A 16364-nucleotide genomic window follows, 5' to 3' on the forward strand; every position below is an offset into this window, starting at 1 on the left:
CTATGATTACACATACGAGTTTAGATTGTCAGTTGTCAGTTCTCTCTTACTTACAAGTGCGCCTAAACAGATACACAATGCGCCGCTCGATAAAAACAGTGAGTTCGAAGACCTTCGAAGCGGCAGTGTTGCACAAGTACTACTCAATCCAAATTTATTTGAAAGTAAAAGAAGACGTAAATAGATGGGTGGGTTGTGAAAGAGGGCAGCAGAGAAAGGTAGGTCTGGGTATAAACACGGAAGTGGAGCTTGTGTGCATGGAAAACACTGAATTTCACTGTAACCACAAGAAAAACGAATGTAGTCTAGGGTTAGTTAATGTAACGAACCTTAAAAATTATTATGAACTAACCCAACCTGAACGCTTCGCTTTAGTCTGACCTATAATAACCCGAGCGCACTTTAGCCTTACTCAACTTCGCTGACACTGGAGCGCACTAGTTATATTTTTCACCAGTTTGTGTGTTTCAGGAGCAGACTAAACGAAATATTGATGAACAAAGCCACAAATGTAACGAATATTATCTGCTCAATTTAATTCGAGAACGGGGTCTATTCTAGTAACACTCAACTGGCGAACAGAAAGAACCACCAGGTGATGCATTTCGGCGGGTATTGTTCTCTGACCGGTGCTATTTTTCATCCCAAGGCGACAGTTTGAACACAACATTGTTGTTTGTTTTCGGTGGCTAGGATAAAGTCTCTTCGTAAGCGTTTTTGAAAAGGCGCTTGCATTGTAGTAGATATTCAAGGCTGAACCGTCATAGAAGAACAACTAAAATGAAACCATAAACCCCAAATAACGAAACGTGGGTATGAAGAAATCCGCTTGAGCTTTCACCACATGTGTCGTTCAATGCCACATCAATTCCAACTGTGAACAAGACCTGTCAGATTCCAAAGGGAACAATAAAAATGTCAAAGCGTGTTTCTCAGCACATTTAAACGCCAAGGCACGAGTGTCTTAGTTAAGGTTTCTCAACACAACTTGAACACAGAGCAAACTTAAACGTACAACAATTTGTGTGCCTGTGGTGTTTTTGATGGTGCTGGGTGGTTCTTTCGATTTTTCCGCCAATCGCCGTAGTTACGAGGCGCCAGTGTATTCACGGGTGTGCCCGCTAAAAGGGACGCTGTATTAAGTAGTAGGCATCGACTAATTACCGTGCCCAACCGAACTCTGGAATGCGTAGGCTATGTTCTAGGTTCTTGTGATCTTTCTTCGCGCATTTCTTTAAAAAAAAGCGGGTTTGAATGTCGCTCCCCTTTCCTTCTCTCGAATAATCCTCCTCTCTTGTTTGATGGAGTCAGCTATGTCGACACGCTGATGAGTCAGCAGGCAAACGTTTGGCAGTTTCCTGGCTTCTTTAACGAATATAAACTGAGAGTGAACAAGGCATCTACAAAACTACTAAATGGTACAAATCAACATTTTAAAGGCTTAGATGGCATGCAGATGCCACATGTGTAACCCAGGGTGGCGTCATTGTGGTAGTTGCTGCAGCGGCCGTGAACGGAGCATGGCGGTTTTCTCTACTGCCACTGAATACAGATTACAGGCTGTGTACTTTGTACTAACAGTGATATCATGAGTTTCACTGGTTCAACCATCTGCGGACCCGAAAATAGTATTTCAGCAAACTCACTTTAGTGACCCTTTAACACCGGGCCCGTTGCGCGACCGCGTGAGTTGGCTCGAACTGGGGTGCCCACTGAAAGGGTTCATGAAGACAGAATACAACCTTGTTCATTTTGAAAGAACTACCCTTTGGTAACTCAATCAGCTACATTCCAGCTACAAATGGTGTTCTTTTTAGCAATAAACGCAAGGAATATTGAAAAAACCTCAATTTTTTTTAACACGAAATTGTTTTGTTCTCGGATACTCGAAGATTTCGCTGCCTTCATATCCGTCACGGAAGTGACGCCAGTACAAAAAAGCAAGCGGCCTCTAAAGGGTGCACCCCTGCACACAGGGTCTTCTTGCGGGGAAGCAACCTTTAGTACTAAAGAGTACGTTATACTTCGGGTTGTTCATTTTCGGGTTGTATATTTTAACAGGAAAGTGTTATACGCCGCGATACCCCAAGATTTCACGGACGTCATATCCGTCACGGAAATGACGCCAGTACACCTTTGCGGAAGCGACCCGCCAGCAGGACGCCGCTCGCCAAGCACACCCACAAGACCGCCGCCAACCCGCAAATCATGCTCAGCTGCAGATTTCGCTGCACATTTCACTTTCGTGTTTTACTGATTCCTATGACAGAGGAATCAACGACAGTTTTTTTGCTACAGTTATGTAACACGGGCAGAAGTTATGCAATAGAGGCCAGCACTAAAACGTGTTATCGGTTGGCTGCACCTTACCATCCAAGTGCTACGATCAAAAGGCACTAGTGGCCCAGTCACGTTTCTTGGCAGAGGCTTAGGCTGTCGGCCTCCAACGTCGGAGAGAAATCACCCGGAAGTTGCCGGGGAGCCGCCACTGTTTTATCTGTTTGCCCTAACATTTCCCTTATTTGTTCGAAGTTTGCGATAAAACGGGTATCTCCGTTATCGAGGCCAAGCAATCTTTTTAAAGCAAGCGGCCCCTTCAACAGCCTGACTGCTGATTGGACGGGAAGCATTCCAGTGTTCTCGTGCTTGCGACTGATCTCTGGGCGCGCAACGGTTCTCCCCAAAGAATCGATGTGGTTCAAATAGATTACTAAAAGGGCGGTGGACAGCTGCATCCGAGATTAATCACCGCAACATGTTTTCTCTTTTTATTTTCTCTTCTAACTGGTCTTTAGGAGACGCCGTTGAAAACTTTGGAGCGAAATTGTTCACATATTGGTGTCGTGGTAATTAATTTGATTTCAGAGTGTTAGATGCGGAACAGCATTGCGTTCCCATTTTTTCTGTTGTAATTTTATGATGCCCGAACATCCGTGCTTGAATGCGCTTCATAGACATCCCTGCACTGCGCGTAACTAAGCGAGCAAGGTTGGCAGACACTTTTTATCAACCTAATGATATGAGTAGTTCTATCCGACTTTTAAACAGACTAACATCTACGTCAGTTAACTCGAAGCTTCTCACGCAGCACGCAGTACGGGTATATGTTTTGCAAAAGTACCATTTGCACGGCTTTTAGGAAATTACAAAGATATATACTTTTTTAAACATAGACAGGAGAAATATTACTGGGTATTTCCATTTTTCTCTTTCTGCAGAGAAGAATTTTCCTTGGACACCTAACAAAAAACCAACAAAATTTTGCAACCAGCCTGTAGCCTTGAAGCTCTCATTCTATCTGACCGCCGGTTGAAAGAGGGCGACTTGGCCGAAATCAATCAGCGCACCCAACCCGGCCTCAGTAGTCGCGGCATACGTCTTCCCACTGTCGTGTTGTTAACCCTGACCCACGCGCGGACATTTATTCATGACAAGATGAAAGACCTTGGTCTTTGTAGAACCCCATGCGCTTCCGCGAGGCGCAGAGTGAATGCCAGAAACACGAGTCTGAATGTCACAGCGCAACCTCCGTGCAACAGCCCCGAGGACACCCAGCGTTGACACATTTGCTCGCTTGCTGGCTTGCTGACTGGGGGTATATTCTATTCGTTTTCGCCACTGATAAGCCACTGATAATGAATGAATACATCAGTCATACAATAATAATTTGCAGTTCCCCGAAGGATACGTGACATGACAGTGCTAGCGCACCGGTGATTGTAGTTAGAGAGAGGCTACCAAATTTAACACCCAAATATATTTCGCAGGTATTTTACAGCGTAGCTGTTATAGGCTAACTACTCCTTTTTTGCGTCCGTAGGACGAGAAAAGTCGCTCTTTCCTCCCAATTGGGCACACACACTCCCGTCGGTCCCCTGTCCGCCTGCGGCGCTTCTTACTTTGATTGAAATATATTGAATATATTGTCTTTTAAAAAAACTGGTTGATTCCTCTGTCATCTGAGTCAGTAAACGACGAAAGTGAAAGGTGCCGCCAAATCTGCAGCTGAGCGTGATTTGCGGGTAGGCGACTCTCTTGTGCGTGTGCTTGGCGAGTGACGTCCTGCTGGCGCGTCGCTTCGGCAAAGGTGTACTGGCGTCATTTCCGTGGCGGATGTGACGTCAGTGAAATTTTGGGGTATCGCGACAGAAAACACTTTCGTGTTAAATATAAAACCCGAAAACGTACAGCCCTAAGTATAACGTACTCTTTAGTACTAAACGTTGCTTCCCTGAAGGAAGACCCTGTGTGCAGGGGTGCACCCTTTACAAGCCGCTTGCTTCGTTGTACTGGCGTCACTTCCGTGACGGATATGATGTCAGCGAGATCTCCGTGTATCCGGGAATAAAACACTTTCGTGTTACAAAATGGCTGCGCCGAAATACACTGTTTTTAATAGAACAGATTTAGGGGAAATCCCCACGGTGGAATAAGTTTCTGGAAAGGAAAGTTTGACATCCACCTAAATGCAGCCAACGGCCAGGACCAGGATCATGGACCAGGACGAATTTTTCTTCAACTGCGAAGTTTCTGAGAAAGCTGTATAGCTTTCCTTTGTAGCCGTTGGCTGCATTTAGGTGGATGTCAAACTTTCCTTCATGTACACTGTGTTAAGAAGAGAAGGCGACGTTAAAGAAATCGGTGCAAGCTTGGTCTTTGTTAGCTGACTTTGGAACATTGTTTGTTGCAACATGAAGCCCACTCACAACTCCGCTGAACGCGTTCCGGTTCCACGGCGCGATTTGAGCGGAAGTTTGTCGCCAGCCAATGACGCACGAACAGCTCCGCTCGTCATCCGCCTTCACAGAGTGGAATAGCACTGAAATTTATTTAATACATACAGTCGTTGCTTTCTGAAACATGTTTGAAAGGTGTAGCTGGTTGCCTGGCGTTGTGACCTCTTATGGCAAGAGCTTTCGCATAGTGTCCTTCCACTAAGACTTTCACTCGTGGCGGTTACACCGAGCTTTCTTTGGCGGCTACACCGAGGATCGTCGTCGTAAGTCACCGGCTTCCTCGAATTCACAGCAGTCTTGGATACCAGTTGCTCCCCCAAGACGCCGATGCGTGGGCCAGGCGCAGTGTGCAACCGAGGCTAGTTAGTGTTGCGAACGCAACAGACCATTACCCCGAATGACATGCCTAACAGCTGACGCAATCGGCCGTGAAGCAAACCGAAAGCAAACTTTATTATTTTTTTTTGTGACGCTTCTTAAAGATAAATGATCAGGTAAGGCTGGATGTCGCTATTGTTCGAAACAAAGGGCAATTCGCCTGAGTACTTTGGACTTCGTGTTACCGTACTGTGCTTGAAATGGACGTTTCATCCCACGAAAGGACTATAGAGGTTTAGCGTGCACTTGGCTTCAAGAAAGGCTGGCAGTTATAGGCTGAATTCATTTTCCTTCGGCTGCTGCTCGAAAGCGCTGGTCGGGTACTTATGTTATTCTGGTTACCTGGTGTGCCTCCAGCTAGGAAGCTTCCCATTCCGCGATGTGAAAACGTACGGCCATAACTCGGCATCTCATATACAGTAGACTCTCGATAAACGGAACTTTAAGGGACCGAAAAAATGAGTTCCGTTTAACAGGAGTTCCCTTTACTGATATAGATGCGTGAAAGTGCAAATTTGTGTGCGTACACACTCTTAGTACAATTTCATGGGACTCTAAGCACTAAAAGGTGAATGTAGCTGCTAGTTTTTCAGAAACCAAGACAACTAAACAGGTTTTGGTGCAGCATTGAAATGTTAATTTGGCAACAATGAGTCGCTGTGCATTGCAAAATGCATCTATTTTTGTATGAGTCCTTACAACTTCACCTTCACGGAGGCTAGAGGCCTCAAATTCGTGAGTGCTTAGGAGCTACGGAATTTAGAAGATGACCACACGGTAATCAGGCGCGAATAGCACCTTGATGGCACGAACGAGCGGCAGGAGCTGAGCCCTGAAACCTCGGCGTCTTGAATCGAGACGGAACGACTGGAACAACAACTGCGATGCTGCATTCGTTGCGCTAACACGGTGACCACGAACGAGAGAGGCTTACGAGGCCAACGAGACTAAATAAAGCATAGGTTGAAAAAGAAAACAGAAATGAAGCACCCGAAACAGTAAAAAGCTGATTCATTCATGCCAACAGGTTTCACAAGAAGTTCCATTTCTGGTTCTGTTTACACGGTGACGCGGAAATGTTAGTTCCGATTACCAAGAGTTTTTTTACGTTATCTGAATACAAAACCAACTAACTTACAGGCTACTGTTCTGTTTAAGCGGCAATTCCGTTTAAGCGATATCCGTTTATCGAGATTCTACTGTATATTGTCTGCCGAAGCAGAAATTTCAAACATGCAGTCTGTTGTCGATGGTACCTCCGGCGGATTAAACCATGTGAGTCGTGCCTTCCGCATACTTTGCTTTCAATTGTTATAAAGTTTTAAAATGCACACTCTCCACTGCACGCTGCTACCGCGTAATCTTTGAACGCCATTGTTTTGATTTTTAAGCGACTTCACTAGGGCGATTCACACTAAGCCGAGATAACGCAACGACGACATGCTCTCAGAATAATCGTGTCTTATCTCCGCACATTATCATGCGAAGTTAAACCGCTCTCAGCTTTATTGTTTGATCGTATAAACAAAAGTAACTTGTTGCACACCTACTGCCCACTTGCAACCGTCAGAAGCTGAGTGGGGACGCACGCATGCCAGTTTTCGGGAAACACCACTTGTTTTACTGAATACCTTCCTCGCCTGAGAGGGAATCGTCTGCAGAGACGCTGCAACGTGTACGCTGGTGGCAAAAGCACTATACTATTGCCCTCCCTACATTATGCCATATTTGAAGGGACCCTACAACACTTTTTGCAACTTTTTTGAAATCTTAAATGCTCACCAAACGTAGTCACCACTACTTAGATCAGAGGGTCGCAACGTATTTCAGCCTAAAATTACGTCTCCATGCCCATCAGATAACTTGGAAACTCGCTCAAAAGGTTTTTCTCTCTTTTCCGGACTTCGCGTTTCTCAACCGCTCGACTTACGTCATTAAGGCCATGTAGTGGCTGTTGGCTGGTTTTACTTCATTTGCAGCAATGAACGCTTTCGATAGCAACATTAAAAAGAAAGCCACAAAACTAAAGCAGAAACGGAAGGCGTACATGCTGCAACGAGCTAATCACGCAAGGCCGCTCCGTTCTGGCGATAACTATAGCTTTCACAGTGCTTCCAGGCGCGAAGTAAAGAGTGAAAGCGTTTATTGAAAGTGCTGTTTATTGTGCGTTTATTGAAACCCTTTAAAATGAGTTATGAAGCTAAAGGCGTGTTATAGCGCATACGTATACGCTGTCTTTTGGAAAAAGAAGCACGGTAGGCAACGCACACTATCGTTTTGCTGTTTTTGAAGTTCAAAGCTTCCAAGAGGGAGAAACAAGGACATAGAATAGAGTACGTAACAACAGAGTACGTAACAATAAAGTACGTAACAATAGAGTACGTAACAATAGAGTACGTAACATCAGTGTTCAACGGGAGTTTAGCGCTTACATGCGGAGAGAGAGGGCGCTGTATGTACACAAAAACAACGATGGTCGCCTAGAGCGGAACGCGGAAGCTTTGCTGCACTTGAACACGCCACCGTGCTGTGTTTTCCAGTCAAACATCCCGTTGTTGACTGAACGCCGTGCTCTGGTTTCTGGTCAAACGATGCCTTCCGGCAACGATACGCGAGCAGATATGAGGCGCCGAGAGAGCAGCGTGAGGCAGATGCATTGAGAGCTGCTACACGAAGGAAGACCACGAAAGAACTCGTTCGAAGGCATACCCGTTACAGCAAGCGGGCTGTGCCCTGCGCTGCCCACGCTTTTGCTAGGATAGCGCAGCAGCGGAATGGGTTCTTCGCTATGCGTATGAGTATGCGCATGAGCTTTGAAAACAACTCAGTGCTACTCCCGGAGATAAGCTAAGCAGCGGGCAAGACATATTCGTTCCCGGTAGTTCAGGAATGTTCAGAATGTCCGTCAGCTACAATTTATTAATTAAACTTTTACTCCAGCTTTGGCGAGAACTTGTTTTGGGTGGTAATTTCGAACCTGTCACTGTATGAGGTCAACGCGTTTTAAGAGGGCCACATCCTTAGGTTTTTGAATGGTATTTCCAGGGTGTCGAACCGGAACCGAGCCTAGCCGAAAACCGAAACCGAACCGATATTTTTGCTGGGACTGCGCTCGAACCGGAACCCTTATTTTTTTAACACGCTGAATCCGAACCGTAACTGCACCGAAAAAGTAAATAACGGTGAGCGGTTCACGGCGAAACGGTTCGACGACTGTTGTTGATATAGCCCGGTCAGTGTCATTCGGTGAGTTTCCTTCGTTACGTACCCTGAGTTTCGTGACCATCCACGGAGTTTTACGTCTTAGTTCAACACCACTATCAACGCCCTCCCTATAAGTGGTCGCAATTCGATGAAAGAACTGCGCACCAATATGAAATCGCATCGCCCCCAGACGAAATATCATATTATCAACTGCGTGCAAACGATATGAAACATATGCGTTGCGCTTCTATATACAGGTGTCGCTGCGACTATATATTAAAAAGTAATACGTATAAACGGCCGGACGTCAGAATTTATCACCTCATTTTTTTTCTAATGCAATAGCCCTCTGTAATGCCTAACCGGATTACTCCGCATCAAGCGCCGACCGGGAAGCGTTCCGCGAAAAGATGAACGAACATTTCAAGCACCTCTCCTGATAATTTCAACTACTCCGTGTTTATCGCTAATCGTTTTAGAACTGTACTTAGTTTGGCTGTGCAATTGTTTAACACATCCAAAACATCCTTTATTCTTTTTATGCTTTTGTTCTAGTTACGGGCATGTGATTTCTGGTTCCTGTCTCCTGTGTATATTTATTGGCTTTTTTCTTTTGAACATTGTATTCTATCTCGTCCCTTGTCCCCCTTAGGTAATGCCTTCGGGACCTTAAGGATGAAATAAACAAAATGAAATGGAATACATCAATACAAAATGAACGTTACAATAAAATCAGAAGAGATTTTTAAGAATAAATTTTTGCTAACCGGTTCTACTTTGTTGGAAGGGCAATGGTGTCTAGCTTAACTTTAATAAAACTTTAATTTCATGAAAGGGGGTGCACAGGGCCTATTGGTCACAAGGGGGAGGGGGTGTTAGCGAGAAGACCATGGCTACGGGCAACCTTCAGCGCTCTCGTCCGAGCCCAAACTTGCATCGACGGGCAATGCTGAGCCTCGCGCCCTCCTACGGCTCTGAACAAGAAAATTGAGACAGCTATGAGCGGGGGGGGGTCCTCGGGCAAACCTTACAGTATGTGAGCTAAATCAGCTCCTTCGGTTTCACTCAGGGAGCGTTAGGGTCGGTAAGTAGCCGCATAAATCTATGATAATGTACAGGGAGTATATAGACTGTATTACTTTGGAGCTGCCTTCAAGTGGCTTGTGGAATGCCGTTGGGGGGTTTATAGGGTGGATGATATTTATGTCTCTCTTTCGGTGGTAGTTCATGACCATCTCATGGTACGTTTTCATGCGTTCTTTGGCCCAGTTGAGGGAGAAGTCACCCACTGCCCGGTTGAGAAAAGAGGCCTAGTAATAAAAGAGATGTCTAGTGGCGGGGAGGCCACCACACGGCTGCCCCGTAGAGCAGCGACCCGCGCCTTGAATGGGCCTACTTGTTGCATTCTATGATTTCTAAGAATTCAGAGGAATTCACACTACTTTCATACTGTTATACAACACTGCTTGCATTACCCTTGGTAAAATGTCGTCCCACCTATTAATTTCTCTGTATAGGAGAAGCCGTCTGTATACAGGCCCGTTAGCTAAGACTGTGGATCTAAAGAATGTTTACGCCTTAGCAGACAACTGTGAGAATTTTTTGTACCACTTTTTGTAGATGGCTAGTGGTAAAAAAATGCAGGTAGAATTCGTTTTTGTTTGGCGTGAAAATCAGCTCCATACTGAAGTCGCCTAAGTTCGTGGTCGGCGTTATTGCCCTGCTGCGTCTGCTTACACGTTCTGCATGGGACGTCAAGGCAACCAGGCAAAATTAGCCGTGACCTTGTTTTATTTGAAAGTACAGTAGCTTTTGTTAACTCACTATATGGCATTTTGGCCCCACAGGACGTAGTTTTCGCCAAAGGACGGAGATTGTAATTATTGAAAAACCATCAAGTTTGACTCTATCCCGTGTCAGCTGTGAGGTAAGGGGGGAAAACAGATTTATCCGCGGATTAACTTCACGTTAGGAATGAACACGTACGGTAAAACGAGTCTGGAGGCGCCACTAAATCTCACAGACCTGATTTTTGGCGGGGTCTTTGGTCGCCAGCCACCAACCGATAAATATGTCCCTGTGAAGTCATAAGGGTCGGGTAAAAAGTGTCTTGCGGGTGGCAGCATCACTTATTGCTCCAATTATCGAATTTATTAACGTCGGCGTAAAGATCGACGTCATTGCTATAGGGACACAACCAGCTTTTGAATGAACCAAACTAGTATGTTTTGGTCTCGGCTCCTTTGAACTACAGGAGAACTTGTTGCTGGGCGTGTTGGTTTTGATGTGACAACATACTGATTAGCGCAAAGAAACACTGCTGGAGGCACATCGCGTAAGAGTTTGAGATATATCGCATAAGATTGAAGGGGACTGAGTGCATTAGGGATACTTCGGTGATACTGTTCAATGCTGTGCTGCGGTTTTTAGATAATTTCTCTCGTTAGCGATTGTTGGCACGTCTACTGCGCATGTGTGGATTTAGCTATAAATAAACAGATGGAAGTGTAGCGTCTAACCCGTGTCCTCTTCCTTGTGTCTGTTTCTTTGCGATGCTCAGTATGTTCTCCTTTGAACTACCAAGTTAAATTTTGTTTTCGCACTTACTTATAATTTATCTTTCCTAACCGGTTTGCGAACCGGTTCGGTGTATAATTTAGTCGAACCGGAACTGAACCGGAACGAAATTATTCCACCCGAACCTGAATTGTAACCGAACGGATATTTTTTTCGCTTCGACAGACTCGGTATTTGGCTTATTTCATTGTATTTCAGCGTCATGGTTCTCACTATTCATCTTGTCAACTTGGCAGCTTACATGACGTCGGTGCAGACGAAAGTGCGTTTATAAACATTTGACGGCGTAGCCGGTCAAACAAATTCCCCTAAAGGTGCTTTAGGTCATGATCTGTCATCTGGGCTAGAACACATGTACTCGACAAATAGCTCTCGTTGCTTTCTTTAGAAAACCACACACAGGGAATAAAATCAGTACTGTAAAACTCGGAAAGCGAAAATAAACCAGTACAAAAGTCAAGCAGTGAAAGCTAATTGTAATAATAGTATTAATAATCATAAGAAAAGGAAGAAAAAGAACAATATTAAGGAGGAGGAGGAAAACAACATTGTACTGTGCACGGCCGAAGTCCCGGAATCCTCGGATAACCTGTACTGAATTCACTTTCTGAAACAGGGGTTGATTGAGCAGATCATGACACGGGCTACAAAAAACCTTGCGATCGCTTGTTGTCGACATTTTCACGGGGGATGGGTAATGAAAGCAGGGACGCTCGGGAAGCAGAAATGACACTGAATAAGACAAGATTTGATGAATTGATAGGCTTAATGAACTAATTGCCTATTTATTAGTATAATTAATTAATAATTATAATAATTGCTTATTTATATCGAACTTTTGGCAATGGTATAGTGGTAGGGTTTACACCGGTTTTCTGCACACGGACGACACGAAAAGTTCAGACACACGAGCGGCTAACAGCTTCTCTGTAAAAAAAAACTCCGATGACGCCTAAGAGCTTCTCATGAGTTAAGAATACCAAAGCATTAATTTTAAAACTGAACGCCACCTGTTGTACACTTGAACACTGCAAGATGCTCTTCGCCGCGCAGAGCGCGGTATTTACCCATCGAAGTACAGGCGAGGATTAAGAGGAAAAAAAAATACAAAAAGGGTACGAAGCGGACGAATTCTACAGTCTACTTCGCAGATCGAAGTCCCCGACGCAGCAAGAAGCGAGGCAGAAATAATAGTGTGCATTCGTCACCCGAGAAGCAATGGAAAGTACAAAGGCGTGTCAGCTTCCGCAGCTTGCGAAACCTTCGGTGTTTGTACCAGTGCAGCTGTAGACACGTCCATTTTGCGGCCACCAACGCGAGAGTGCTATCACGTGCTTTTTATAAGCTCTGATACTGGAAAGAGGAAGCCAGTTGCGGCACAAGCATGCATAAGCCGAGATCAGCTGAAATAACACGTCGAATGGGAAGCCAGCCACCCGCTTACTCAACTGACGATAGCGCGTTCGCAACCCGTCTCAGCCCGCAATGTCTTCCCAAAAAACAAGTGCGACATATTCCACACGAGGAAGACAAACAGTTTTTTTTTTAGAAATGAAATGCGGGATGACGTTTCAACACGTTCCTTTGCCTTTAGTTGCGGTCTCAGTTTGTCATTTTTTTTCCTCGTCTTTTGAAAGGCGCCATTCCGGAAGAGTGCGTTTCGAAATAGCCCTCGGCAGAAGGAGTGGGGGCTGAAAAGACAGTTTATTTGGCTGCTTATTAGTTATATGGCAGGGCCGTTCCGAACGCAAGGGGAGGCATACTTGGGCGGTCGGTCAAAAGATCACGCTTGACCGCTCATGGCATTAGTATTAAAGGTAAACACAATCGTGGATGTTATTTATATCTTTGCTTGCTGAAAAATAACCTCCATTGAAAATAAACACAACACGTGTCTAAAGGAGAGTCGCGAAGCCGCATGAAAACAGCCTTAAGAAAGATGAGAGACTCATTCACCCGTTCGTGGAACTTACAACATATATGGCTTAGTGTAAGAAACGCAAAGAATTATTTTTTGATAATTATTATTTTTGTTTTGTCCAGATCTTGAGACTAGCGCAAATTGTGTAGCCGCTACTAGTCGCATTGTTATTTATTCATTTATTAAAACCTACATCCGCAAGCAATAATTTATTTGAGGTGCATATTCGAGTGCGGTACGGCGGATACAGTTTAGCTTAAAAAAGAAAATACATCAATGTGGCCAGTTTCAAGGTAGGGTACCCGGTGTCGTGCGCGGCTTCTGACTACACGGAAGCCGATGTTAACACCGCAATGAACTTTATTTCCACGCCTAACTTCGTTAGTCGTTTTTGAGCCGGGCATCACCGCGACCGGTTTGGATGTTCGTTCACGGCGTAGCTTGCGTTCGAAGCTCGTCTACGTGCACTCCATTCCAAGACCTATAGGCGCCGTAAATCTAAACTGCAGGCTAGGCGTGCACTGGAAAATCCTAAAGGCAGTGATGGCGCGAGTGTTTTGCACATGCTCGCAAAATTCCAAAACGTGCGTCTTCGATCGCTGTTTATTGGCACTGGAATAAACTTTTCGGAAAAGCACCCCTGCAGCCAGCTAATAAAAACCCAGGGTTTTTCGACGGCGGTGTCACTTTCAAGTACGGCTCGAGCATTAGAGCCCTAGCATGACAAAACTTGCGGACGCATAGCCGGCAGCGTGTGGAAAGAACGTATTGTGCAAAATAGGGCTGCGGCGCATATTCATAACTTTAAGCACAGTGCAGAGGACACCGGCACAATGCACTCTAAAGCAATTGTTCTCATTTACGCCCTCTTGAACACCGTGTTTTCCGCACTATAACTCTGGTAATACATGTTTAAGAGCTGCAATTCCGTGAGGAGTGGACGGCCGGCAGGTATGCACTCACTGTGCATGGTGTGATCTTTTTAGGTGGTTTCTCAGGGTGAAGAAGGTTAGAGTGGGTGTCGGAGCAACAAGAAAAACCAAAGCCAATTTCTTAAAGAAAGATGGTTGAAAGCGATGCTTTCTCCCGTTGAAACTGAATGAAAGTCAAAGTCCAAAGCCAACGACCACGCAACAAAACCAAGAAATTCTGAGCGATAAGATACGATGTTTTGGTTATATTATGTGATTTGATTTGGCCCGCTCAGCATTTCTTAAGTTCGTGCATGGTCGTTGGCTTTGGGCTTTGACTTTCATTCAGTTTACATGGGAGCAAGTACCGTGTTCAACCATCTTTCTTTTAAAAAGGGCTTTGATTTTTTTTTTTTTGAGTCCCTTAACGAACGCTCTGCAGGCAGGAATCGTGTTCTCCAAACGTTCTGAATTTTCCCCGCCGTGGTGGATAAGTGGCTAAGGCGTTGTGCTGCTGAGACCAGAGACGTGGGTTCGATTGCCGGCCACAGCGACCACTTTTCTGATGGAGGCGAAAAGGGAAGACGCCCGTGTGTTCGAGATTTGGGCGCACGTTAAAGACCCCTGGTGATGAAAATTACTCAGAAGCCCTGCACTGCGGTGCGCTTCACCGCCTGCGCTGCGCCGGCGAGTTAAAAGTCGTAATCAATCGATCAATCCATCAATCAATTGTAATCAATCAATCCATCAGTTTTGAATTTTCATAGGCACCAAATAGTTGGCGACGAATAAGGGAGACATAGAAAGCGCCGCTTTAAAACATGGTTCGGCTGCGTCTGCGATATTTTGCCAATACAGATAACACAGCAAGGTCAGCAGCGCAATGGCGGTCGCTGCACAAGAGAGCATGTCTTGCTTATGCTGGCAGATTTTGTTATGAAGGCGAATACTGCTGGCGGTAAATATTCAAAGCGGCTTCTTTTGAGTTTTTTGCTTTAAGAGTACATGCGCAAAACCTCGAGCAAAATAAATAAGGACTGTATAGATACTGTCCAATCTGCACTAGAACAAACGAAATCGCTTGTTCCCGGCAAGCTATCCTCAAGTAAAGTTATCGTCGATGGTTTCACGAAAGCAGAACTAAACGCAGCTGCAAAAGGTCATAAAACTCTGACGAGACATTCATGGAATCCGACAATCTTGACATGCGTTGTTGACGCAGCGCCGTAAACAATTTAGATAAATGGTTTCTAGAACCGATTTTTATGCAGTTTTAAAAATGCGGACGGCAGTAGTAATTGGCAGTCAATTTTTTTGTTTACCGACTGTATGCTGCTCATGGGAAATCTAAAAAAAAACTTCTTCAGACCACAAATAGTCGCAGCGAAAAAAAAAGAAACCAGCTGCAGGCTGTCTAAAAAACAAAACAAAAAAAGTAACTGACCTCTGAAGGTGTGAGAAATACAATGGATGTGGAAAATACCGGACATTTAATCTACTTTTAATCACTTCCGTTAAACCTTCCTGCCCCTCCTCGTCATTTTTTTGCGTGTTTAATGCACATTCTGTGGTTTTCATGCGAGGGTACACAGCTTGCGTATAGAGCCTGCAGCCGGCAGCTGACGTTTTCAGAGTTGCGATACGCGTTGACGGCAGAATGAAAAAATCAACCTGTCTTACGTGAGATGAAATATGTCATGCGTACGCAGATACAATAGAGGAACTGTTTGATCGATCGCAGCGCCAATAGTGGCACCTATATAATAATGAGAAGTATGTTGCACTCATATGTTTGTTGTAGGAACAAAAGAGTGCCACATAAACCTAAGAGCACGCTCTGTGCACGCTGTTTCTTTATTCTTTACCTGACGATATTATTTAGCCGCAAATCGTGGCGCTATAATAAATGCGTCTTGGAAAAAAAGCGTGGAAAGAGGAAGACCACCGAATGTCACGGTTGCATCCCCACGCTTTGTCCAACTGGTTGCGAGAGCAAAGAAAGTTATCTTTCGATAATTAGTTTTGGCAACCCGCTGAGGAGTCATGCTGGTAAAAAATAGTACATTGCTTGCATGTGGCATCACCGCAGTCCTTTCCGAAGTACCATTCTCAGCTTTCATAGCGCTTCTCGAGATAACAGCGGCAGGCAAGATCAGAGCCTTCCACCATGCAAGCAGTGCTCCAAGATGGCCGCAACAGTAACATCAGTGCAAGCTCTGTGCAAGGAATGATAACGGACCACCAATGGCTGATTTGCATCCAGGCAAAAAAGGATGAGCATGTTGAGTACTTCCTCCTTGTTTCAAAACTAGTGAGCGTCTTGGAATCGTCGTATACAAGCATCGACTTTGTTATTAGGAGTGGGCGATTGCTTACGCAGATAACTTTCCAAATGGAAGACTTCCCAGTATACCGCTGTCACGAACTTTGGTATGGTATTTCGAAGTTCAATGACGTACAGTTGCGCTTAATTTTCCCTCATACCCGGAACATGGCAAATGTAAAAGTGATGCCTGTTGACCAGCGAGACAGACGCACACAGCAGGTATTTCATAATGCTTCCAGCAGTGATGAGGCCGGTAAATAAATGACTTTTTTTACTGGATTTACAATGGTGAAGATAGTAAAGAACATAAA

The 16364-nt window shown here is 44.9% G+C and overlaps 1 protein-coding gene across 1 annotated transcript in view; it reads left to right on the plus strand.

Annotated features, from left to right (window-relative positions):
• Positions 1-16364, plus strand: part of LOC144179586 (sodium-coupled monocarboxylate transporter 2-like) — a 107630-nt gene that overhangs the window by 1107 nt on the left and 90159 nt on the right. The gene's annotated exons all lie outside the window — the stretch shown is intronic.

This window comes from Haemaphysalis longicornis, unplaced genomic scaffold (assembly GCF_048455015.1).
Source record: "Haemaphysalis longicornis isolate Haplotype H1 unplaced genomic scaffold, Haemaphysalis longicornis Haplotype H1 scaffold_4, whole genome shotgun sequence".
Lineage (NCBI taxonomy): Eukaryota > Metazoa > Arthropoda > Arachnida > Ixodida > Ixodidae > Haemaphysalis > Haemaphysalis longicornis.